Consider the following 26,593-nt stretch of genomic DNA (forward strand, 5'->3'; position numbering starts at 1 on the left):
GGGGGCTTGATTGTGGGACAAATCATAATGGTTGTCCATGTGCAGGCTAAGCAGGCATGATATGTGGTATAACTGGCTAGAGAGGTATTTTGGTTAATTCAGTCTAGTAATTCCTCAGTTTGGTATGACTTTTTTTTATAACTGGGCATTTCTGACAAAGCAGTCCTGCTAAGTGTAATTACCTGGCTAGACTGGCATTTGGGTACTGCCAGACTAGCCATTTCTTACTGCGGCATTGTATATTTTTCTGGGCATCTGTGATAAAATGATAAGATACCAGGCATTTATAACGCCCCTGTACACAAGTGTTTCTAGGCGCAACAAGACAAGGGAGGGATCTTACTAGGCCATGTTTCATTCAGATCGTGAAGGTGCAAGAATGAGAAGTGCAAGAGGAAAGAGAGGGGGGGAGTGCAAGAGAGAGTGGAGGGAAAAACAGGGCAGCAATGCTCTAAGTGCAGCCAGGGCAATGTGGCTCTGGGTAGTGAAAGGGGAACAAGGGACTGCAGAGTTACAGGCACAGCCCTTAAGTGCATGGTAGGCCCAGAGGCAGTGCACGGGTCACTCATCAAGAAAGAGTCTGGATTCAGTGAGACTCTGACTGTAGTTTAGCAACCAGTTGGTAGAGCAGACAGGTAGGCCAGCAGGGGAAGGAGAGAGAGAAAGCAGAAGAGAAGAGGAACGTTTTGAGCTGCTTCCGGATCTTCAGGTGGTCAGGCTCAAGTTTGAGAGGGGCAGGGAGGTCTTTCCAGAGGGAGGCACCTGCAGAGGAGAGAGAGATCTACCCCCCACCCCACTCTCTGCCTGGAGAAACATCTAACCTTTAGAGAGTTGGAGGTAGCTGAGCGAAAGGCTTGCAAAGGAAGGTATTTTGGAAGATAGTGTTTGGTGTAGTGTGGGCCCGGGTCCAGAAATCTTTGTGGACAATGCAAAGGATCTTGAACTTGCTCCTTGATACAAAGGGAGTCAGTGGAGAGATTTAAGAGCTGAAGACATACGATTCCTGGTCCCTGCAAAGAACCAGGGCTTTGGAGACAGGGAGCTTCGGGGGGAAAGTGAGAAAGGGAAGAGTCCCTTTGAGGAGGAGCAGCAGGTAGTGGGACTTCTTGGTGACATTGAGATGTGAGGAGAGAATGAGAGAGTGGAGTCAAACATGACAACATGTTTTGCCTTGCTGGAAGGTGAAGCAGGGGCAGGGTTCCCAATGAGAAGGATCTCCATTTTACAGGCATTAAGGGAGAGATCTTTGGAGGCGCACCAATCCAGAATCGTGGATAGACAGTCAGGAATGAGAGATAGAAGAGGAGTCTGAGGGGAGCCTGAAGGAAAGCTGAGTGTCATCCGTTTAAGAGGAGGAGGTAGAGATCAGGTGGGCAAAAGGAGCCAAGGAGAGATTGAAAAACTACGGTGAGAGGATGGAGCCCTGGGGAACGCCACAGGTATAGAGAGATGTGGCAGAGAGAAATGGACCAAGTTGCACCTGGGAGAGGTGGTCCAAGAGCAAGTAGGTCAGCCACTCAAGGGCCTGATCCTTGATGCCAAGGTTGTCATGGAGTCGATTGATCAGGATGGCATGGTTGACTGTGTTGAAAGCAGAGGAAATATTAAATATCTGAAGCCAGACTGATGGTCACGGAGACAACCAACAGATTCAGTGTGGAGAGTAAGCTGGGACATGAACAGTTTTTTCTAACAGTTTGCCCAGGAAAAGGGTGTTGGAGATTGGGCAATAGTTTGCCATGCAAGCAGGAAAGGCAGGCACCTTCTTGAGGAGTGAGTGCACAAAGGAGTGCTTAAGGGGAGAGGGGAAAGTGATTACAGAAATTGGCCAAGGCTGGAGCGAGGGTGTCAATATGGTCCTTGATGGTTCTAGAGGAGCAGGGGAGCACCTGTTTGGACAACACTTTTATAGATCGGTCTTGTCTAGAAACCTCATCAGGTATTGTCGGAGAGAAAGAGGAGAAAGGAGGAAGAGAAGTAGAGATGGCAAAAGGGGGCCTGAGAGAGGAAGAGGGGGAGGAAGAGGAGATGGAGGGCAGGATGTCCTGAGTTTTAGTGGAGAAGTGAGAAAACAGAGCCATACAGAGGACCTGGGAGGGAACAGGAGAGGTAAAGACCGCAACAGGATTAACCAGTTACTTGCAGATTTTAAGTGTTAGGCCGTATTGTTAGAGGCCACAGAGATACAGGATTGAATGTGTTTTCTCTTCTTGATGAGTGTTATTGCTTCGACTGGCATTTTGATGCAACCAGCCTCGGTATGTCTAAATGTGGCCTGGCATGCTTTACTGTAATGTTATTATGTGTCTACACTGGTCTACTTTGTGCAGCCAGTTAGAGATGTTTTCATTGTGGCATGGCATTTTTAATAGCAAAGCATTAATGATCATGTGCACTGTTGGTGACTTGCATGTTTTGGATTGCCGTTACCCTACAAAACAATTGCAAACATTCTGGCTTTTTAGCCAATTTTGCTCTGAAAGTGTGCTGTATATTGCATTAAAACACATATTTATATCTTTCTCCTAGTGCAGTGTGTGGCATACCTTTTCATCAGCACATTTGTGCGTAATGCGCAAGCATGATAACCTAGACAGGCCCAGAGTGTGGCGGGACCCGTGATTTGTTGCTGAGTTGGGGGGGGCCCTAAGCATGGCTCGCAGGGGGTCCCCCACATGTTGTGTCACGCCACTCATGCCACATAATATAGTCATAGCACACCCTGTTAACATGGTAAAATATAACAATGTGAACTGGGGTGGTGTGGAGCTCTTCCCACAGCGGTGGCAGGTTCAGGTGGGGGCGTGCAAGCCATACTGTGTGACAGTTTCAAGCATTGAGCTGTTTGTCAATTTGCTAATTACTTCAAGTAATTTGGGATACATCTGTTAATGTGCCAGTTCGATGGTTCCTTTTCCCTGGATTTCCTTAGCTTTCCCGGTGATTCGACTCTGCACAAGTTGCTGTTCATATGGAGGCAGCGCCATGATTTCTGATTTGCAGTCTGTCATTCGCATTAATAACCTGCCGGCCTGTCACACTGTCATTCCCAGTTGCGGCAACAATTTGTTACAAACACAGGACCTGATACATAAAGAAAATTGTTGGGCTGTTTTACAGGATTCTCGGGTTATTTATGCAGAAAACGTGAAATGTAATCCGCTTTATGATCACAAAAAAAGTCACTGTCAAAGAACTGTGGCAGTTTTTCAAGGCACTTTTTTTATGGGAAGGAAAGCATAATGGGCCCTAGTGATAAAACAGCTGAACTTTTCTACAGACCAGAGATCTGACCATAATCCCGCTCGCACGAGGAGGGCCTTTAAAGTGCGAACCATCATTACATCAGGAAGTAGAAATGCGCTTGCAAAATCTACTTTAAAAACAATGTTAAATACGGGAAATTTAAAACTGGGTTTCTAACTTTTAAAATAAAGTGTGTGTGCATGAAGGACAGTTTGCATTAACGGATATGTGTGTCGGAATAGGAGCATCGGTTTTTCTATGTGAAGCATACTGAAATGCTCTGTGCCTTGCAAACTTCTGTTTTGGTAACGTTTCTAGGGGGTGGCGGGGGAGGGTTTGGGTGGGGCTGAGGGGGCTATAGCCACGGGTCTTTTGGTTGTAGCCCGGGATAGAAGCCCAGGGACTACAACCAAAAGGCTATAGCTAGCCATGAATCCCACCAGTCCCGCCATTAGCTTAGCCCCTGATCTTTTCCAGGCCTAGCAACACCCCTGAGTGACGCACACATCATTCGGTTGCAATCCTTTCCATAATATATATAATAGAACACTATGGGGTCTGTTGTGGGGAAGGAGTGTGACCCTGGAAGTTACTTGGTTTAATAGTTGGTTGAATAAATGCTGATTTTGTCGAATTTTCTTAACATAGCACATGCCACGGTAGCATGTAACGGTGGGTATGGGGGGGGGGTATTTACGGATGCATGTTGTACTTATTCCTGGGTAAGGTGATTTTTTAAGAAGGGAGTGATTTGTATGCGTTGGCCGCAGACATAAATAATAATAATAATAATAATAATAATAATAATAATAATAATAATAATAATTTTTATAATAATCACATGGTTGCTGACTTTCACTAGCTATGTAGGCGATTTTCTGTTATTGTCCTCATGCTCAATCTTTAACCCTAAGGCTTTCAAAATATCACAATTTGCAACAAAGAATTGTCAACACCTTAAAGTAGTTAGTTAAAGCACGTGACTAGTTATTAAGGTGTCTAAGTGAACCTACAGGTATATTGTTCTGTACAACAGTAGGGGCCTCATTACACGGATGGTGGTAAGGATTTACCGGTACCGGTAAAATACCGATACCGGTAAATCCTTACCGCCTTACTACGAGGTCCCTTTGCGGGTTGGGGGATTTAACGCCTGCTTTTTGCAGGCGTTAAAAACCAACCCGCAAAGGGACCCAGGGAGCTAATTACGGTACCGCAATTTGCGGTACCGTAATTAGCGCCTTCCCCATTCCCATTGAGCCCTATGGGACAAAAACGGGAATGGGGAAGGGCAATGGTGGAAGGGGGAATTACCGCCCCGCCAACCTTGGAATGGGGCGGTAATTCCCCTTTCCGCCAAGGCGGTGCCGGTATTTTACCGGCATGAACCATGGCGCTAAAAGCGCCATGGTTCTCCGCCATCCGTGTAATGAGGCCCTAGGTGTTGCAATCACAAAAAAGCAGGGACGGACCCCCCAGGATTCTGACATAGACTGGCTCCTTAGAAATCTACACATATGTGCACCAGGGTCCCACGCCATGTACCTGCTCAGTGAGGAGAGGTACATGCTTCCCTTCAACCACACAAAGTAATCTACAAGTCCACGCGTAAAGTGTCTGCTCAATATGAGAATTCTAAAACCCACCAAAGCGAATAATGTGGGCAAAACACTGCCCACTTCCCGCACCTAAAATCACTACTCTATTAATACTCTTGTTTATTAAACCTATGGAAAAAATACAGCGAAGGCTGGTGATTTTCTTAATTGGATGGGCAAAAATATTTATCATGAATATGCGAGCGCAACTGAGCGTAGTGAGTGACCTAAATTTTAAGGGGTTCGCCTCCTGAGAAATGTCTTTCTTCAAATAATGTGGTAAAATGGTGTATCATAACACACACTTTGTATTAAAAGTTGGATACAAAGTCTCAGTTTACAATTGGTTTAATAAGGTTACACATTAAGAAATCCTATAGATGACAAGTTGCCAACCGCATGTTCCCATGCATTTTCAAGATGCCTTTGTCCACACTATATGCCAGTGTGCTGCCAGTTTAAACAACACAAAACACTTTCCATCCTGACAGTGCCCATATATGTCCAAGCTGGCTGCACGAATACAACATAAGAACTTGCTCCTTTTGCCTTTGCTCATAATGGCAAGAAAAAAATATCATGCTACTGTAAGAAAGCATGCCCACACTGGCTGCACTAATGTAGAATACTCATCATGCTGGCTTTGTCAATGATGCCAGTTAAAACTCTATGCCTAAGGGGGTTATCTGGCAGCCCACAATATGGCCGCAAAGGCACTAAGCTCTGTGTCCCAGCGATAGATAATCAATAACATGGGCTATCAAGCAGCCACAGTGCCACATGTTTGGCCCGGGGATTTCTGGTGAGGAGTTTGAGAAGCTGCTTCAGTTAAGGATCGCTGCGCTAGGAACCGCACCACTATCTGAGTGCAGGGTTACCATAGTTCTCAGGGTCTCACTGCATGCCTTTGAGGGGAAGTAGGAGCAGCAGGCACTGAAGGCTGCTCGGGAGCTCTGTACGCTCTTGGAGAACAGAGCGCACTGGGAACCGCATTGGCAAACACTCTGTGGAGGATACATGGCATATCATTATTTCTGGAATAAAAAGAATATGTTTTTTCTGATGAAGGCCATCACAAAAATAGAGCAGCAAATCTGTTAGCTCATTATGGACCGAAGCAGAGAGTTTTGACGTTTTTTCCCTTGGATGCAAAATCATGGTCTAACTCTGTATAAACTACTATGAATTCGTTTGAAAATGATATGCCGGATGAATTAGGGAACTAGATGTGATTGAGTATCCATAGATTGTTTATTTGTCCCATGTAATTGTTTTTAAGAAAAGATGAAAACACATTTTTTAAACTAATATTTTTATATTGATAAATATTGTGTGTACACACATAATTGCTAAGGACTAATCTAGTTGGAATAGATAGATGGTCACTTGGAGGCCGATGCATTACAAGAATACACCCACCTGTTGACCATCTCTTGAAAGAATTTTAATATAGGGTTTGATGTCCTGGAAGGTCATGGCTGTGTACCCTGCCCCCCATTTTCTGAGCATTTACAAGGTAGACTCTGCCAACTGAAAACAGATGTCAATAATTTATAGGACAGAAACAGGTGGAAAAATGTTAGAGCGTTTGGCATACCAGAGAAGGTCAAGGGGTCAGACCCAGTGTTTTGGCTGGAGAAATGGCTCCTATCTGCAATACAAATAAACTCTTCCCCTCCTATGAAGATCCAAATGGCGCACGGCACTGGCACAGGAGTCAAAATCCAAGAGAAGAAACTTAAGTAATTTATAGCATGTTGTCTATATTATACTAAGGTGGTTGAAAAAATGACAGCAGTTAAAATAAATGGTGGCAAGCTACTCCTTAATGGGCATCCTATATATATTTCTCAATGTATTCCCTGAGATGCACTGCAGAGGAATGAGATACTCTCTCCTGGTGCCTGCAAGAATGGCAATCACAACTCCGACAGGCCTCTCAAAGTTTTTCGACCAACCAGCTGAACTAATACAGTACATGGAAGCCTCTCCTAACGATCCAATGAAAATTGGCCCCTCTGTCGTCTTCAGTCAAACACCTCTCTATACAGCCACAGCACAGCACAAAACTTGGGAACCCAGAGACAAGTCCAGATCCCGTTTAAAATCCTTTGTTATGCCTAATGCAAAACATGGCTCCGAAGCGCTCTGAATAACCACTTGTTGTGGCACGAAGTGGTTTCACACATTTGGGAGTATCCATATTATTGTTTCTTTCTACGCAATACAAAGAATGAGATTGGGATCCCTTGTGGTCTTAGTGATGACTACACTCTACAAGCACCTGTGTTAGATTGGTAAAGGATCTCTTATTGGCAGAGTGGTTGGGAGTGTTCGTGAAGCATCTGCCTCTAGGTGCCATCCTTATAGTTCACCACCATGAGGCCAAGATCATGTTGTTACATGCTGATGACAATAAAAGCAGCACCATCCTTCTTCTTGTGTATTTTTCTTATTCTGTCCTATACTGCGTGACCATGTAATACTGTGACATGATGATCATTCACAATTAGCCCAGTCTTCTGATATGTACACTAGTTTGGGTATGAACTCTATTCCTATGGTGATCCTTCACATTATCTATAAGCAAGCTAATAAAACCTACCGTTAATTTGTACTGTGAATGTTAACATCATTAGATGGAATGTCAGGGGCCTTAGGTCCCCAATTAAGAAGCAGAATATTATGTCTCACCTGAGGAAGCTAGAAGTCATGTTGTTCTCATCCAAAAGAAACAACTCTCCAGAAAGAAATCAGCCAGGCTCAAGGGGCAGTGGGTTGGGCAAGATTGCTACGCCAAAGTAAAATGTTGCAAGGAGAGAGTTGCCATATTATTTCATAGGATATTGGAGATCCAAATATTACGTGTGAGGATGGATACAAACGGGAAGGGGGCATTGGTAGATGGTACAATCAACAAAACACTACTTACCATCCAAAATACCTATGGGCCTAACAAAGCCGACCCTGAGTTCTGGAAAGGATTATGAATATTTCCATCCCTTATAATCAGAGGAAAGGAAATCTCCTGCTAGACCTGATTTTGGATGGGAAATCACATGGCATGTTTAAACTTACTAGGATGCATAAGGCCTTTGATCAGTTCATTCAAGGTATTAATCATGCAGATGCATGATATCTATGTCCCCCTGTTGAGTGTGAATATACTTTCTATTTCACACTTCACACTTTCAACTCCAGGATTGATTATTTATGTTTAAGTAAACGGCTGATCTCACTCATTTATAGGGCCAAAATGTCCCCTCTCTTAATTGAAGAACATGCTCCAGTGATAATATGCTTAGAGGGGGTGGCACCCACAGTAGCACTAATAAATGGAGCTTGAAAACAGGCCTGTGTGGCTCCTACGAATTTAAAGACTCAATCAACCTATTCACAAGGGAATTCTTCCACCTCAATGAGAGGGGTGTGAATGCATTTGTAACAATATGGGATGCATACTTGGGGGCAAGTGTTGACTGGTCCCATAGGGGTCTGGTGGTATCAGAAGTCCAACCAAAAGATATGTCTGGAAATACCTTAGCCAACCCAAATATACCACACAATGGATTGGAAGAGAAACAACGAAAAGATCCCACCCATTGTTACCAACCTTGGCTATGGCTCCTGAGATTGTCTCACAGATCCTACTCAAATTAGGTTGGGCCGATCAACATCTCTAACCACATTGAGGGTTAGAGCCCTCTCCTGGAATTCGAGGGGCACTAACTCGCTCTGTAATGACATTACGAGTTCATATCTCTTTCTTTCGCACAACCTGATTTTTGTTCAAGAAAAATGGCTACTCAAATCCTTTGATGTAGATATTTTTGCTTCTCACCATCAACTGTCTACAAAGGGGGGCGGTGGGCCGTCCGATGGGGGGTTTAACGATCTTTTGCAGGAATATGATTATTGGGAGCTTGTATGTCCTTTCTAATGACGACTCAGGGATTATTATTGTAAGAGCAGTACTGAAGGATATGGATGGTGATAGAGGGTGGTTATTGGTAAATGTGTACTGGAACCCTGCTCGATATCCAGTCATACCCTTTGTCCAGAAACTCTGGGACCTGTTGGCTCGATTTACTATGCAATTTCCAAGTGATGACATATTATTGATGGGAGATCTCAATTATTATTGTTTGAAAGAGAATATGTCAGTGGACCAAAGAAAGCAGAGGAGCACGGATGGGAGAGTTTGGGCTGAATTTATGAAAGACTGGGAACTTCAGGCCTTCAATGGTAATTTGGAAAAGAATAATGAGATTGCCCCGACTTGGAGACGGGGATTGTCATACTCAACCATTGATTATATTTTTGCCTCTCAGAATTTGCTGGATGCCTGTATTAAATTTAAAATGAGGGGAGAAATGATGAGTGATCATGCTATGTTGACTGCTAACTTTTGTATTCCCTGGGTTCAAAGGGTGCCATATATGAAACAACTGCTCTCACTCAACACGGCTGGGAACAGGTTGGCCAAATTTAATAAGGGGGGTCAGATACTGAATGATCAACTAGAGACAATGATTTTGGATCATGATGACCAGGGTCTCCTGTATCAATTTGAACCAAATAACTTTGTAAATCTTCTTTGGAGACTGGCCCCCCCTAAATTAGGTTTGAGTAAGAGCAATTCTAACCATTCACATTGTTTTGATATTGGCATTCTTGAAAAGAAAAAAAAGAGAGAAGAAAGGCTCTTCATCTGTTAAAACTTGCAGAAAAGTTTAAGGTTGAGTACTCTTTGGAGGTCAGAGAGATAAACAACACATTTTGCAACTGGATGAGATTGCATTGCGCCATAAGACTACAGATAGAGGGTGAGACTATGTTGAAAACTGTCTCTCTCAGAAATGTCTGCAGTTTTTGGTCATTAATTAACAAAACCAATGTACATGGCCAAGAAACTATTATTCAGGAGCATTCCTGGGTGGAGCACTTTACTAAGGTCTATGGTGCAAAAGAGTGCAAGTCACTAATTAATATTCCTTCGGGTAATTGGGCTGTCTTATACTTTGGATTAGATTAGATTGACAATGACTAAAGCATCGGCCTCCCGTGCTGCGGGGCCAAATGGTCTATCTAATGCTATGCTGAAACCCAATCCAGATACTTGGTCCAGGGTCCTAAAAGCCCTATTCGATAACATCATTGCAACAACTACTATACCTAATTCTTGGAAAACTTGTATAATAATACCAATTTTCAAACATGGTGACCACCTAGCTGCAAGCAACTACCGCCGATATCCCTCTTGGATGCAGACAGCAAAATATTTGCGGGTCTGGTCCTTAGAGATCTTGAAGAATGGGCTTCAACTAGTAAAATCATATCCAAATTTCAGACTGGATTCCGTAGGGGTCTGTCTACCTCACTTAATAATCTTATTCTAACTTGTCTAAATGTGGGGAGTACAGCTAAGGGGGGGAGACCACTCTTTGGGGCTTGGGTGGATTTATTACAGACCTTTGACACTGAAAATAGGGAGCGCCTGTGGTGGAAGCTGAAAATTTGGGGGATTCCTGAACCATTGTTAGCCATTCTTATTGAATTACATCAGAATTCTACAGTAAGAGTCAGACTATCAACTGCGGGTGATCTATCACAGCTGATTGGAATTCAGAGAGGGGTTCATGAGGGTTGCTTGGTGGCCCCTTTCCTATTTAATCTCTATATCTCAGATCTATTAAATTCCTTTCTGACTCTTTTGTTGGCTAGTACTAAGATTGGTGAGACTAAACTTTCCTTTTTAGTCTATGCGGACGATATCATGGTCTTTGATTATAAGAAAATAGGCCTATAAAGGCTATTGAACGCACTGGGAGACAACGCACTAGCTAACAACCTGAAAATCAACCCAGATAATTCCAAGGTGATGATTTTTAAGCGCCCTTTGATGAAAAAGGAAGCCTTTTTCTTGGAAAATCAATGGTACAGTTGTACCGGTGGTAAGGGAACTCACTTATCTGGGCTCGAAGATTACCCCATGCCCAACTAAAACATATTTGATAAGTATATTAGACCTGAAAGCAGCAAAATTGGGTTCTCATATGATAAGGATACATCTAAAATATAGCAAATGTACACTTACCCCCTTGATAAAGAACTATGTGGGTAAGGTCATACCAAAGCTGCTTTGTGGTCTTGAGTGCAATATTCAAGGTTTTCTTATTCACTGGGAACATGTTGAGGTGAAAATATGGAAGAGGGTCCTTAGCCTCCCAATCTCTGTTCCAATGGTCATGGTTCGATATGAGCTGGGTCTCCTCTCTCTTTTATTCTCCATGGAATTGAGATGGGTCTCATTATTTAGACTGATAAAGGATCCCCAATGTGACACTCTTTATAGGGATGTTCATTGCCAAATGATTAAGGGGGATATTAGCTTTTTTGGAAATGCTGAAAAAAAAATCCCTTGATATCATTATAGCAGCAGATACGGATGTCGATACCCTTAATTCCAACCCTTTGAGATTGAAGGAATTTATTAAGAGAAGGGACTGGTCTAGGGCCATTGAGGGGGTAAGGGCAGCTAAATTGTCTACTAACTTCTCCCTATATGATAGACCGAGAGCTACCCTCCATACCTATCTGAGACAGATTCCAGATCCTAAGGCAAGGATGAACTTTCTTCGATTTAAATTGAATATCTCGCCGACGCTAGAAATATTGCATATTCTTGATAAGTGTGTGTATCCATTGGACATATGCCAAGAATGTGATGAAAACGTTAAACAAACTATGAAACACTTAATTCTATCCTGTCCGGGAACAAGGGATTTGATTCAAGGAAGATTGCAGAGGTTCTTTGATAGAGAGAGATGGCCCGATCCTAATGATTTCTGGGAAAGTATAATTGCTGGTAATGAAGTTTTTCTGTCAATGAAAGTAGTGAGACTACTTAAAGTTTTAAAATTAGTTGACTATGTGATTGTAAAATTTTCTAACAAGGAAATGTTTTAGACTTCTTTTGATATACCGTGCAAAAAGTCGAAATTCTCTTTGGCTAATATGCCCAATAAAAATAAAAAATAAAAAGTATGGGTTGCATACAATGGCACACTTTGAGGAAATATTATTAGTTTTGTGGTTGGGAAGAACAAAATGGTGAAACAAACTGCTTTCGCAGGCCTCAAAGAAATGAAGCTAATGGAGGTAACATACTTGCACTCCCCGCTCCTGGTAAACTGAATGCCCTCATGAGAGCAGAAATAAAGTGTAACAGACAAAGTACACACAAAAAATCAGCAGTACAGTTGAAATATCACTCAAAGGTCTTTGGGGGAGCTAATAAAGCGGGAATCCTGCTTGCTTCCCACTTAAAGGCTAGAAATTGAAATAATGAAGTTGCTGCCCTCAAGGTTGATAACACAACAATACTAAAAGCTAAAAACATAGTAAGTGAATTTGCTACTGCTTTGCTTATGAAGCCGTATACACCCCTGATTGATCCCCTTCCAATAATATCATTGGCAACTACCTTCTGAGTGTCCCTCACGTACATGCAAGAGACTTCTACAAATTGTAAAGGGACTTCCCGCTTATGGAAATTAGAGCAGCAATTTCAAAACCAACAAAAGGTAAAGTGGAAGGCATTGATCAACTTCAGAATTATTTTTTCCACACCAATATATGCTTGCTTTCAACTTACAGAGCTTTTTTGCATGATATAACTTTGATGTGGTGCCCCATGGCAATTTCTATGAGGCCATGCTATACACACACCTGGTAAGGAGGCCCTTTCAGTTAAGGATTATTGGCCCATGTCCCTAATAAATGCAGAACCCAAAGTGTTTGCTAATATCTTACAATCCTACTGCCCAAATGTATACATAAGGATCAAACTGGATTTGTTAAAAGCAAGCTATCTTAAACCAATAGTTGCTTGTTTTGTAATAATATTGACCTGGCTAAAAAAAAAAAAGCCTTGGGCTGCAGTTACTCAGGGTGCAGAGAAGGCCATTGATAGGGTGGGATGGACGTTTTCAGATGAAACATTGTACTGGCACGGATTTGGCTAGAAATGTACATCCGTGGTCATTACGCTCTATCAGCATCCTAGTGCTTCTTTGTCAATGGCACCTCCTCCCACCTCTTCCCCATACATATAGGTACTAAACCATGTCCCCCCACCCTTTCATGTATACTATCTCTGCGACCTCTACTCACACATCTCTCCCTACCTTTAAAAAGAAATCACACATTATTCAAAGCGTTCACAGTCTAACTCAACATAGACAAAACAGAGGTCATGCCATTGAACAAATACTGTCTAAAGTCACACATAGCGACATCTGGTTTCCTCTGGCAACCAACTGGTATTAGATACCTGGGTATTCAGTTTACAATTCAAATAAACAACACCATGCTGTTAAATATTCAAGCAATTGAATTGAAATGGTCCCTGCTGCTTCTATCCTGGTGTGGAAGGTTAGAAAGCATCATTTGCCAGTTATTATGTGCAACCTCTTAATGCTACCCTAAGTGTGTCCACCCAAATCCTTTAAAGATTGAAAACCTATGGAGTATCAACTGCGGACTTGTGGTTTCAAAGTATGTTTGGCCGACTATATGGAGGAAAATGTAACTGCAGCCTCCATGACTCAAATCTTGTTCATGTTGTATAACAGAGCCTTCTTTTTGCCATCCAAGCTTGAAAGGCCTGGACAGATCTCTGTTGCTTGTCTTGTCATCTTCAAGCGGGAACTCTTAAACACATGCTGTTCAATTGCCAGTACACATCTACATTTTGGAATTTGAGTTGGCATATAATCACATGTATATGTGATGTTTCAATACCATTTTCTATATTGCAGACATAGGTGGAAGTGTGAACCCCAAATTCACTGGCAACATTGATCTTGGATGCCCTGATTGCAATTGCTTTTAGGTTGATCACATCAAACTGGAAAGATCTTGCTTGACTGTCAGTAATGTCCTGGTGGAATCAAATGGCCTACATATATCATATGGAAAGGTATCTTTCATAGAAGGCCTCGTATCCCACCCCCTTATTTAACCAGACTTACATTGATATAACCCATTAAATGTATAACATCTGATGTTCGAGAGGTGAGAGGTTATCAAAATACAATAAAAATACTATATGTCCAATTTCAAGAGATTGCAGTAGTGCAAAAGACAGGGAAGTGGTATGCTTGGGTAACTTCATTGACTTGGTTCCCTGATAAACCGGGGGGGATGAGGGGGAGTAAATGAAAGCATTACAGCGTTCCTCATAATTCAACATCTTATAGAGTAGTCGAGAGATAGCTGGACATATTTTTCATGCATGATACCTATTCTTATTCTTAATTCCATCTCTTCTAGCGCATGTCTATTTCATCCCTTGTACACTTTCGCCCCCATGTGTGGGCTCTGATACCTCTTCGTGGATGGCATTTGGGGGATCCGAGGGGTTGCAGCTGGGACCACTGTTGAATTCCTTATGAAAACACTGGCACTGCCTCTGTAACCCCTGGTCCAGGATTGCAGTGGCAGTGAGATAATGGAAATAAAGCAGCTTCTTAGAGCCGTCTTTAATTTCGGAAATCAACCTGTGAAGTTTGGTATTAGTATTTGTTCATATAGACAAGGCAGACTGGATACCCCAGACGCAAAGCATCTTATCTAGAGTCAAATTCAATGTTTTGTGCTTCTGAGGCCAATCATTTGGTGCAAAAATACTTAATGTTTTGATTTTACTGTAGCCTAGATTTTCCTGTATTGGGATAAAATAATTGATGCTATTGTTATGTTTAGCCCTTCATGTCTGACTCCTGACTACCCCTGCTTCTAAGCACCGTACAAATTAATTAAATGTAGTAGTACATAATTATCAACCTATGAGGGATAATGATTTGAATCAGCCCTGCTAAAACATGTACCTTTAAAGTGCAGGCTTGTGCATGTAAAAGTGGGCTTTTAGCTGGGCCTCATTAGGACCCTGGTGTAATGGGTTTAACGGCGCCGGTAATGGTGCCGGTGCAGTTAAACCCTTTCCGCCGTACTACGAGGTTCCCTCAAGGGACCCGCTGTGGATATCTTGTCAGAGCAGACATCGTTTGCAGGTTCCGCGAGGGGACCAGGGAGCTAACAACGGGCCCGTTATTAACGGGCCCGTTGTTAGCTCCCTCCCCATTCCCAAATGGGAATGGGGATGGGTATATTGAATGAGGAATTACTGGATCCTCCAAGGTAGGAATGGCCCGGTAATTCCTCATTCAAGGAACCCGGACCCGAGTTTGGAGGCAGCCATGCCGCAAATAGCAGCATGGATTCCTCCAAACTCGTAATGAGGCCCATTGACTTATCCAATTGTGATACAGTAAGCTATTTAATCATTTGGGCAGTTAAAAAAGAACCATTTATTTGGATATCTACCTACAACCTTCTCCTGTCCCCCTCCAGTCCCTTTTTAAAGAAAATAGAACACTATTATTGTCAGGTTGACTAGTGTGTCATGACATATTTCTCCTGCTTCTGAGCACTGTAATCATGTGTTATATGCACAATTAAGGAGAAATGCCTTGTAAGATAGCTCAGTGGGTTATGTGCTCACTGCTGGGATCTTTGTGTGTTATCATAGGTTTACATCCTAGCAAGATCTACACAGCCTATTGACAAATAAACATTCATTTTGATATCTGTGTAAAATAACTATATGTTAGAGTGTTTTATTTAAAGTGGTTTGGCGAAAGTGCTATGTAAGTAATGGATTATTGTAAATGCCTGAGCGTTAGCATCAATAAATCCAAGAATAGGCTTGGAATGTCATAAGGGAAGATTCTGTGGGCACAATGTCATAGTGGCAGATTCCCAAAACTTTCATCACTTGCACCAAACAAAGGAGCAGCCAAATCCACAAAGGTAATCTGAATGAGCGCATTTTAGCTGCCCTCATTCAGATCCCCATTTTCAACCTATTATGCATTTGCACGAATCAATGGGGCTTCTGTGCACTCAAAGCACAGTCCAAATTCACAAACAAGATGTGCTTTTAAATGTGTCGAAATGAGGTTCATCTCCCGAAGTCTGTTTGAAACAGGTACAGGAGGAGGTGCAAATCATGACAGGGTCATTTTTTATCATGCCATGAATTTTTCAAGCATTTCTCAGAGGAAGGCGCTTACAAAACGATGTGGTGGTTATGGATCATTTGAGGCTGAGCTTGCCACCTGATGGAATCAATGACATGTGAGGCTGCACATATAATACCTCATCCCATGCATTCATGGATTAATGTCATTGAATGGCATTACTGGGACACTTTACTTTTATTTTCATTTAATTTGTTATTTTTGCATTAATGTAGCGCCCAGACCTGAAGACATCATGGAGCTGGTATAGCGTAGGTAGGTACAAACAAAAAGTACAATGAAAAAGTTATGCATATTTGTTAAATAGCCAAGTTTCAATAGTTTTCTAAAGGCATGGTGTGATGTTTCATTTCTCATATGGCCGGGGAGAGCGTTCCAAAGGCTGGGTGCAGTGACACAGAAGCTAGAGCACTCAGCTCTCTTGAGATTGTATCTGGGTGTGTGCAACTCCAGGCTGGAAGAGGAACGAAGCGGGCTCACTACTGATTTTCCTGAGATGCAGGGCACAAGATAGGAGAGGGCATTCCTGTGCAAACATCGGTGTGTGGGAGACAACGTTTTGAATTTGATTCTTGCATCGATAGGTAGCCTGTGTACCTCTCTTCTTGCAGCAGAAATGTGGTCCGAGTGTTTAAAACCCAGTGCCAGGCTTTGTGCTTTATTTTGAAGGGGCTGTAGTTTGGCAAGATTCTTGGCTGATGTGCCTGAAAAAAGGACATTACAGTTAATGGCTCGGGCCAGACTCAGGCAATTTTGTGAGGAGATGAATTTTGTGCTCAGGGTGATAAATTTAGCTGAATAGGCTGTAGAAGAGGTGAGAGCATTGATGTTGGGGACATATTAAATTTGACACCGAGGTAAACTCCCAGCTCCTTTAGATTCTTGGAGACCTGGATGGACGTTCCGTTAATGGGAAAAGAAGAATAGGAGGGGTCATGGGAGCTTAGACAGTGAGGGGAACGTATGAGTATCAGTGACATTTTCTCATCATTGAGACAAAGATTATGAAAGGCCATCCAGTACATAATGACATTGTATGTTTGGTTAATCGTTTTGACACCTAGATCGTAATTCCCTGACATTGGCAGCACAATTTGGATGTCATCAGTGAAGTTTGTGTAAGGAATGCCCAATGCATCAAGGTGACCAAAGAGGGGTTTTGTGTAGGTGTTATAGAGGGCAGGGGAGATGCAGGAGCCCTATGGGACCCCACATGGTGTTGGATCCAATGGACACCCTGGAAGTGCACTCACTCAGGAAGGAGTTGATCCAGAGGGCTGCCTCTTGGGTGAAATGGAAGTTTGACACAAGGTGTTCATAGAGGATGTTGTGATCGACGAGGTCAAAAGCTGATGAGAGGTCGAGGAGGAGTAGGATGGCAATGTTGCCAGAGTCTGAGAAGTTGTTGAGTTGTATTTTGAGGTCTAAAAGTGCAGTCTTTGTGCTGTGCTTCAGCCGGAAACCAGATTGTATGGCCCTGAGCAGCTGGCGTTGTTCAATATAGAGTAGGATCTGGAAATAAGCGATGCAGTCAAGGATTTTCAGGAGGAACAGCACTGAAGTTATGGGCCGGTAATTAGTGGGGACGGTGGGGTCAAGGGTAGGTTTCTTGAGTGGGGAGATCCATGCAGATTTGAGGCAAGTGGGGACACTGTTGGAGGCAAAGGATGTGTTAACAAAGTCAGTTCTAGCTGATGCTGAGGTGGTAGCACATCGTTTGACTATGTGGGTTAGGCACCCATCCCCTTTGCAGTTAGAGGGTTTGAGGTGTTGTATCGTGGTAACAATATCTTCCAAAGTAACAGGGGAGAAGTTGAATTGGGTAGGAGGGAGGGGTTGGCTGTTGGCGGGTGGAGCTGTCAGCTCGGTGGGTTTGGCAAGGAGCTGTATTTTCTTCTCATTGATTTTGAGTTTTAGATTCACAATTTTTACTGAGAGGGCTGATTGGATGGTTGAGCACTATGTTTTTTCGATATGGACTAAGGAGAAGGTGGGTATGGGGGACTCCAATTCCTTGAGGATGGCAAGGAGTTCAACACAGCTGCAGCTGGAGCTGTCTTCAGTGAACCTATTCTTAAAGGATTTCGTTTTGGTCGTAATGAGGGAATTTTTGAAGGTTTTGGAGGCAGTGAGGAATGCATCTAGATTTGAGGATGAGGATTTCTTTCTCCAAATGTGCTAATGGGCTCATTTGAGTTGGCACAGAGAGATGAGGTCTTCTGTAAACCAGATGTTCGCCCTTTTGTTCAGTTTAATGGATTTTGGCTTTAGTGGTGCATGTTGGTCAATGGCGCATGTGTGAGCCACAACGATCCTGGAGGCGTGGGCAAGTAGGTCATTAGGTGGGGGAATGGTGAGTCTATGCATGTTGCAGCAGAGGATGGGAGGTAGGGTCATAGCTGGTTTGCTTGCGGGTTGGGAGTGGGAGAGGCAGAATTCGAGGAGGGAGTGTTCAGACCTGGGAAAAGACATAATTAATGTAAGGAGCAAGTCTAAGATACGTCCCTTAGAATGGGTAGGGGAATAGATTTGCTGGCTAAAGTAAATTGCCTCAAGTGATTACATGAGGTTGGTAGCTCTGGTAGAAATGCCATTGAAGCCTAAGGTAAAGTCACATAACAGTAAGAACTTGGTGGAGGATTTGATGAGGGTTGAGAGGAGGAGGGGGATGTCAAGTTCATGGCAATTCTGGTGATTGGGCTGGCAGTAAATCAAAAGCATTTTGATGGTGGTTTAGGGGTTGAGTAGAAGTTTAGTTAATAGAACTTCATATCTTAGCTGGAAGCGGCTGAGGATCTCTCTAAATGTGAATGAAGTTTTGGTGATTAGGGCAACACCACCACCGAGTTTATCTACTCTATCTGCTCTAAGGTTTGGGCAGTCTGGCAGTATGGCGAGCCAGGATTCCGTGATCGCCAAGAAGTTGAGGTGATATTCGATGATGAGATCTTTGATAGTGGTGGCATGTACACAAAGAGATCGGGCATTGATCAGAGCCCCTTTAAGATGTAGTTCCTAGGAGGAGGGGTAACATAAGCAGGTTGAAGTCAAGCTGGAGGTGTGTGGGTCTATTGAGGTATGAACACAGCTGTTGGATTATGCAAACCTTGTTGTTTTGTTCCAACTTCAAGATGATACTCAAGCACACAGGGGCGGTCACTTTGAGAAGGCATGAACAGATGAGAGAAGCAGGGGAAGCCAGTGGGTGGGTGCGGGAAGGGCTGAAAGAATGTAGATAGTTAGAGTGCATGTACTGGCGTACGTGAACAGACAGGTACAGATAGCGTTCTGCCTTGTCTGTGTGCCTTAGCTGTGTGGCCCTACTGCTGACTTCTGCTGACGGCTCAGGGTTTCAGTGGAGACTTGGCTCACAGGCAACCAATCAGGGAAGCTGGAAGGAGGGTCCTCGAGGCAGCAATGATGCCTGGGATACAATGTGTCAGCCATTTTGAAAAGTAGCTCCAGCTCCATGCTGGAAGAGGTGGCAAATACCATGGGGGTGCCTGCACTCTCTGAGTTCATCAGAATGCTTGTGGGGGTCATAATAAGGGCTGGGCATATTGTGGCAGCAGAATGGTGATCCATGAGTACATCAAGATGGCCACTTACCCTGTGCAGCGGTGTACTCGTGGGAGTGAGGAGGTTGCACTTCACCTATGATGGCAGCAATTAGACATGTCAAGCTCTCACTTAAATTTGGTGGCCACACCAGATGCATGAGAGATTATTGGGCACTGGGTGGCATTACTGAACATTTGAGAAACACTTGGCATAGGATACAAACACTTTCAACACTTTGGGGTAGGGAGCCCTCTTTTTTGTTATCGAGGAGCCTGTGTCTAGATGGATTATATGAATATATATGTGAAGAGGATACAGGCTACCCCTCCCTTCTACACCTATAGGTATGAGTAATGCACACACCACTACTACAGATACCATAATTAGTCTGTTTCTTATAAAGCAGATCATCACTTCTTGTTAACAATAAAACACAATTTTATTTGTCATCATACACTCTAAAAAAAAATCATATATCACATTTGTTATATGCATTATGTTTTTTTTTTATCTGGGCTACTACAGAACAGCATATTAACATTCATATGGTGCTTCACAGCAAGCTTTTTGGCCATGCGGTAAAAATGTGAGGGGTTAGTAAACAGTGACTATGTGTTGTTCTTATTCCAACACATATTACAAGTCGACACTGTTGGTGTTTCCAGCATGAGTTGAGTCTATATGGCTGTTAAGATAGCTGTTCTCATGCTTTCCTCAGGACTGATAATAACGTGGGCATGTCTTCTTATCCAAAAGGTCCCCTGGGTTTATTACGCTAAAACATAATGAAAATGATGACATTAGTAAAAGGTGTATCTGCAGCTGTTTGCTTGTCGAACAAGAGTGGCTGCTGCTCATACCTGTACTTGGACTTGTGCTGTTTTGGGCTGTGTTTCCTTTGACGGTGTCTAATTTACACCAGTAAGGCAATTTCGATTGGCTTTTGTCCTTTGTGTTGTTTTAACTCTCTTTATGGTGCTTTTTCTCACGTCATCTGATTCGGTTCTGCAATGTGATGAGAATGGTCTTATCACTATCTGCTACATGAATTAGCATGATTTAACTATGAAGGTGGAGTTGCATCCTTAAAAAAAAGCTCTGTCATGGTTTGTGATGAGCTTCGGTTACAAAATGCTGGCGTCTATGCCGTTCAGCTAAACAACAGCGTTGCTAAGCAACCACTGTCGTTTCCATGCCATGACATGATTATCATCTTCAGTGATAAGAACCAGTTTAGTCATCAAATAATATGTTGGTATCGAAAAATTGATGATATTTTCATGGTATGGAGAGGCACCAAAATACAATTGTTAGATTTCGAGATCTAGCTGAACAGTGTAGATGCACATATTAAGTTCACAATGCACCAGGACGTTAGCCATATACCATTTTTGGATCTAGATATCTGAACAACCACCGATGGGGCTCTCTCTACAACACTACAGGAAACCAACGGACTGAAATACGCTGTTAACCTTCACTAGCTTCCATCCACAGGCAAAACATGCCAGAATAAACTGCACTACACTACCGGAATATGACCGCATTAGCAAGGATCTTGGAACAATACGTGGATATCCCCCACAGATCATACGTAAAGCACGAAAAACAGCGAGGAATACGAGCAAAGAAACATGCCTGAACAAAAGACAGAGAGAGGAACACAGAGAAAATATGATGTGTGTCACTACGTGCACCCCTATAAGCAACAACATAAGAAGAACTATTCTAAAAAACTGGAACCTTTTAAACATGGATACCTTTCAGCCAGATAAGCCTCATTTTGCTTTTAAAAGAAGCCAAAATTTAAAACACAGACTAGTCCACACATATCCAGACTCCACAACCAAGAAGAATCTGCAAACCAATCTGTCGAATCTGCCACCAGTAGTAGGACACTACAGGTGCGGGAAATGCTCTGTCTGTAGTCTGACACAAGACCTGAAAGAGATTACTATGAATGGAGTAGTATGGAAATACAAACATTTCACAAATTGTTTGACAAAGTGGAGCATACATGGCATAAAGTGTCCATGTGGTCTCCTTTAGATCGGCAAAAGCAAACAGGAAATCAGGCAGCGCATCTGTGAGCATAGATCATGTCTAAAAAATGTAATTGAGGACAAACCTATGGTGGCAAATTTCAGAGAAAGAAACATAAACATACAGTACTGTGCTGGTTTGTCATACAGACTGTAAACAGCAAACCAAGAGGAGGAGATAGAGATCTGGCCCTCAGAAAGCTAGAGCAAAAATGGATTCACTGCTTGGATACCGTAAAAAATGGCCTCAACGTTGCAATTGTGTGGAACTTGTTTTTCTAAAGATAACTGTGTTACACAGCTCTCCAAGCAAATAGACAGCCTCCATCACAACCCATATTAGGTCACAATCAACACACAACAGGTTCTTTCAAAACACCATTTGTTTGGCAAAGTAACCAGACAGGTGGAGTGTGTAATACATATATGTACATATAAGATCAAAGATGTGTCATTGTGTCATAAAATGTATAGTAACACAGAGCATTATATTACATTTTTTCTCGACACTCATGACAAATGTGGTGAATGGTCAGAAGTCTATATAAAAACCTGTATATAAAGTGGTGTGACAATATAAAAAGGAAATGATGGGAAATTTTTGGTAATATGAATATGAATATTGTTTTTTCTTTTATCCTGAATCAGATAATGCAGATTGTGGTCCCAGATATCTGTGAAATGAGTGCTTTATGCAATATATTTACATGTTATGCCAACAAATTTACGAAATATTCTTGTCAAGCCACGGAACGACTCTCGAGCCGTGAGATCTATGTTTCCATTTCTGATAGTTGTTATCAATTCAAACACATCAACATTAGCATCTCCAAGTTCAATCAGTGCACATTTCTACAACAGAAAAGCCAGGGAGACAGTCAGACTGAAACAGCCTCGCAACATCCAGAGGCCATGAAAACTTCGACTAGCCAATCCACAAACAAACATAGGGCTCGCGCCCCCGTCTTCAGTATGCATGTGTGGTACTCGAGATAGTAGACAGCTTGCAATTGATGTGCATACATATTGCGGTGCAATATCCAGAATTTGGGGTCTCTGTGTTTTGCCAACATTCCTCTTAATTTTCCTTTTAATTTGCGACCATGCTGTGAAATCAGTATAGTACCTAGCTCCATGGACCCATTTGAGATTCCTTGAAGTCTCCAAATTGAAGTACTAAGTAGGTGCTGTGTATCCATAGTAACAATTAACCCACCCGGCGTCATGACGCTCGGTTGCCATGACCACGTGTACCATCCAATCAGTAACTATAAAAAAGGAAAAGAGCTCCTGTCTCGAGTACGCCTGCGCAGTACTCATGAACGGAGATAGAGGCCATCCGTCTCACATACAGCAAACAGATTCTAAGCAAGTAAGGTACAGAATTTTAAAACTATTGAATAACCTGTGCGGAAACTGATAATGGATCGCAGTAGGTTTAAGCGATCGGCCGTAATCATGTAAAGCATGGAAACGACAGTGGTTGCTTAGCAATGCTGTTGTTTGGCTGAACGGCATAAACGCCGGCATTTTGTGACCGAAGCTCATCACACAACATGACAGAGCTTTTTTTAAGCATACAACTGCACTTTCAGAGTTAAAACTGAAGTCATCATGGTAATTCATGTAGCAGATAGCGATAAGACAGTTCTCATCACAATGCAGAACCGAATCAGATGACATGAGAAAAAGCGCCATCAAGAGAGTTAAAACAACACAAAGGACAAAAGCCAATCGAAATTACCTTACTGGTGTATATGAGACACCGTTAAAGGAAACACAGCCCAAAACAGCACAAGTCCAAGTACAGGTATGAGCAGCAGCCACTCTTGTTCGACAAGCAAACAGCTGCAGCTACACCTTTTACTAATGTCATCATTTTCATTATGTTTTAGCGTAATAAACCCAGGGGACCTTTTGGATAAGAAGACATACCCCGTTATTATCAATCCTGAGGAGAACATGAGAACAGCTATCTTAACAGCCATATAGACTCAATTCATGCTGGAAACACCAACAGTGTCGACTTGTAATATGTATTGGAAGAAGAACAACACATAAAGTCACTGTTCACTAACCTCTCAAATTTTTACCGTATGGTGAAAGAGCTTGCTGTGAAGCACCATATGAATGTTAATATGCTGTTCTGCAGTAGCCCAGATTAAAAAAACACAATGCATATACCAAATGTGATTTATGTTATAGTCACAAGCCTGAATACAGGTTTTTTCAGTCAGAGTGCATGATGACAAATAACATTGTTTTTTTATTGTTAACAAGAAGTGATGATCTGCTTTATAAGAAACTGACTAATTAAGATATCTGTAGTGGTGGTGTGTGCATAACGCATACCTATAGGTGTATAAGGGAGGGGTAGCCTGTATCCTCTTCACATATATAGGATACAAGCAACCAGATCTTTAAAGCTGTAGGAAATATATTATGAATGTATCAAGACTGTAATGCTATAACAGACATAAAATGGCAGTATCTTCAAATTGAGGGCACATTTCCCTACAATGGGCCTCATTCTGAGTCTGGAGGTAAGTACCAGTCATTACCGGCATGGTGCAAATAGCGTGTCCGAGCTGGCAATAGACCGCTAGAAGCGGCCTATTACGACTTTGCGGGCACGAGCTTTGCGCCATGCCGGTAAGGTACCTAGCGGCATGCCGCAAAAGGGCCCCAAAAAGCCCTTTACGGCATGAAGCGCACCATATATAACACTATCGCCACAGCGGCATTAGCGGTGTCTGTAAATAGCGGTGACCATAATTAGCGGTCACCGCTATTTACGTCACCGTTAAATAGCGGAACCGGAAACAGCGTCATCGCACAGGAACTGGAAGGAGCACGGCGGCCATCTTTAAAAACACAATCCATTGCCACCCTCACCAGACAGGACCCCTGGCAAACTTTCAACACTGTGGATACATCCCATCATCAAGGAGGAATGCCAAAAGCACCGAAAAAGGGAGCTGCCCACCTCAGGAAGGAACGCTTCAGCCCGGATGAGCTCCAGATGATGGTGGATACTCTCCACGAGCATTCAGACACCGTATTCAGCGGTGACATGCAGAGGGTGACGGTAATAAAAAAAAATAGATCTGGGCTATGGTAGCACAGAAGGTGAGCACCGTGGGCAACACCCCCCGTCCCACTGTGGGCAAGGACTGCCGAAAACGGTGGGACAACCTGCGGCTGAGGGTGCGGAGCATCCACACGGCCAACAGAAGCCAGGCCCTGGAGACAGGAGGAGGGCCAGGTTCCCCCATGAAATTGATGCTGTGGGAGGAGACGTGTGTGGCCATGATAGGCCCCGAAGCCATTGAAGGGGTTGGAGACATGGAGTGTGGGGCAACGTCATCCGTCGATGGAGGTGAGTGTCCAAAGTCAATACTGCCAACGCATTTGTTATGAAAGTCACTGCTAAGGGGTGGGCAAGGTGTCACGGCATGGTTGGCCAAACCCTCCCACCCCCTTTAAATCATGCCGAAACCAGTGAGACCCAGGCTAGTGCCAGGTGCCAGTCTGTAACCCATATGACACATACCACACAAAGAGGCCCATTCCGTGAGGCACACAGGGCAGTTGATGTAAACAGTGTGCATGTGAGCCAGCACAGTACCCGGCCAACATGAGTGGCACAGACATATGCATGAATTTGCCATCCTAGCATAGAGCAATGTGCCATTCACCACCCAAATGCCGACAACCCACTAGAATCTTATTGTTATATCGTAGGCATGTCCAAATGCTGACTCTCAAATCATCCCTCATGCCGTCCCTCTCTTCCACCCCCACAGACTGCGAGCATGACAGCGAGGACCAGGCAAGCAACTGGCCCAGCACCTCCAGGGGCCAAGTCAGGGCCCACCGTCTACCTGCGAGCAGGAAAACCCCTCAATCCACACCACTGGCTCCAGCAAGGCCCGTGGAGGGTGCACAACCCCCACCCCTACCCCACCCATTTGTCTTCACAGAATCACCAGAAGGAGCAGAGCCATTGGGTGTGCTGCCTGAGCAGCCACACCAATGCCTAGAATAACTCTGGACCCCTGCACAGATGGTGAGGAGCATTAGCAGCCGTAGAAAGAGAGCTGCTTACAATGCGCACGACATCCATAGTTAATCATTTCCCACTTCGATATTTGTTGGGAAATTGTGCCGCAGCAGCTCAGCTGCATTTAATTTGAAATACAGGTATTGAAACCTGCCGAGCACATTAATCGCCATTCGCCCCCACGAGGAAGCCAAGATGGCCGTGCCATGCTCCCTATCTCTCGCCGAAGACCAGTAGCACCTCAGTCTGTCCGGATTGGCTGCCAGGTGCTCTTGAAGCACCAACCACAGCCGGCAGGCGGAGCCAGCCCACCTAATCGGAAGGCCCGCGATCGAAACGCCAACTCCTGTCCTCGCCTGTCTGAGCCGTCCGGACCGTCGACCAGGCATGCTGCATGATCCGCCGCTGACCCTCGTGAGTACATGCTAGTACATGCTAGTCTACCCAACTGCTATTACAATTTATATAATGCCACGGCGCCTCGATCTATGCCTTCATGCTGTAATGTTGCCTTGCTATCGCAGGCTTGCCTGACAGCAAACAGCCACATTCCACTATCGCTGACACTAACTTGGCATTATAGCCTCACCACCCAAATCATTTGCGTTACCTTAACATTCCACTGCATCACCCCCGCTCTGCATAATCTCCCATGAGCAGGCTGCCAAGACACTCAGTCACTACTATTACACTGTCCAGCCGCGTATCAATGGTAACACAGCATTGCTACCAAGGCGAGGTGCCTCTGATAACAGTGCTTGAAGCTGCCTCCCACTTCCCAACGTGCACGCTGACTTTGCCTATCTAACCTACAAATCGAATCTAGGAGAGCCTCACTGATGTCAATCACCCTGTGGACTTTAACCCGACATTTCTTGTTATTTGCAAACCCTCACTGCATGCATTTTTCACCCACTTTTTGGAAAATTGTATCTAGATGACCCTTATTCCATTGTTACTGACAGTGTCTTAGCTTGC

The sequence above is a fragment of the Ambystoma mexicanum genome, chromosome 5q (genome assembly GCF_040938575.1).
Source record: "Ambystoma mexicanum isolate Mex_15411 chromosome 5q, UKY_AmexF1_1, whole genome shotgun sequence".
Taxonomy (NCBI): Eukaryota; Metazoa; Chordata; class Amphibia; order Caudata; family Ambystomatidae; genus Ambystoma; species Ambystoma mexicanum.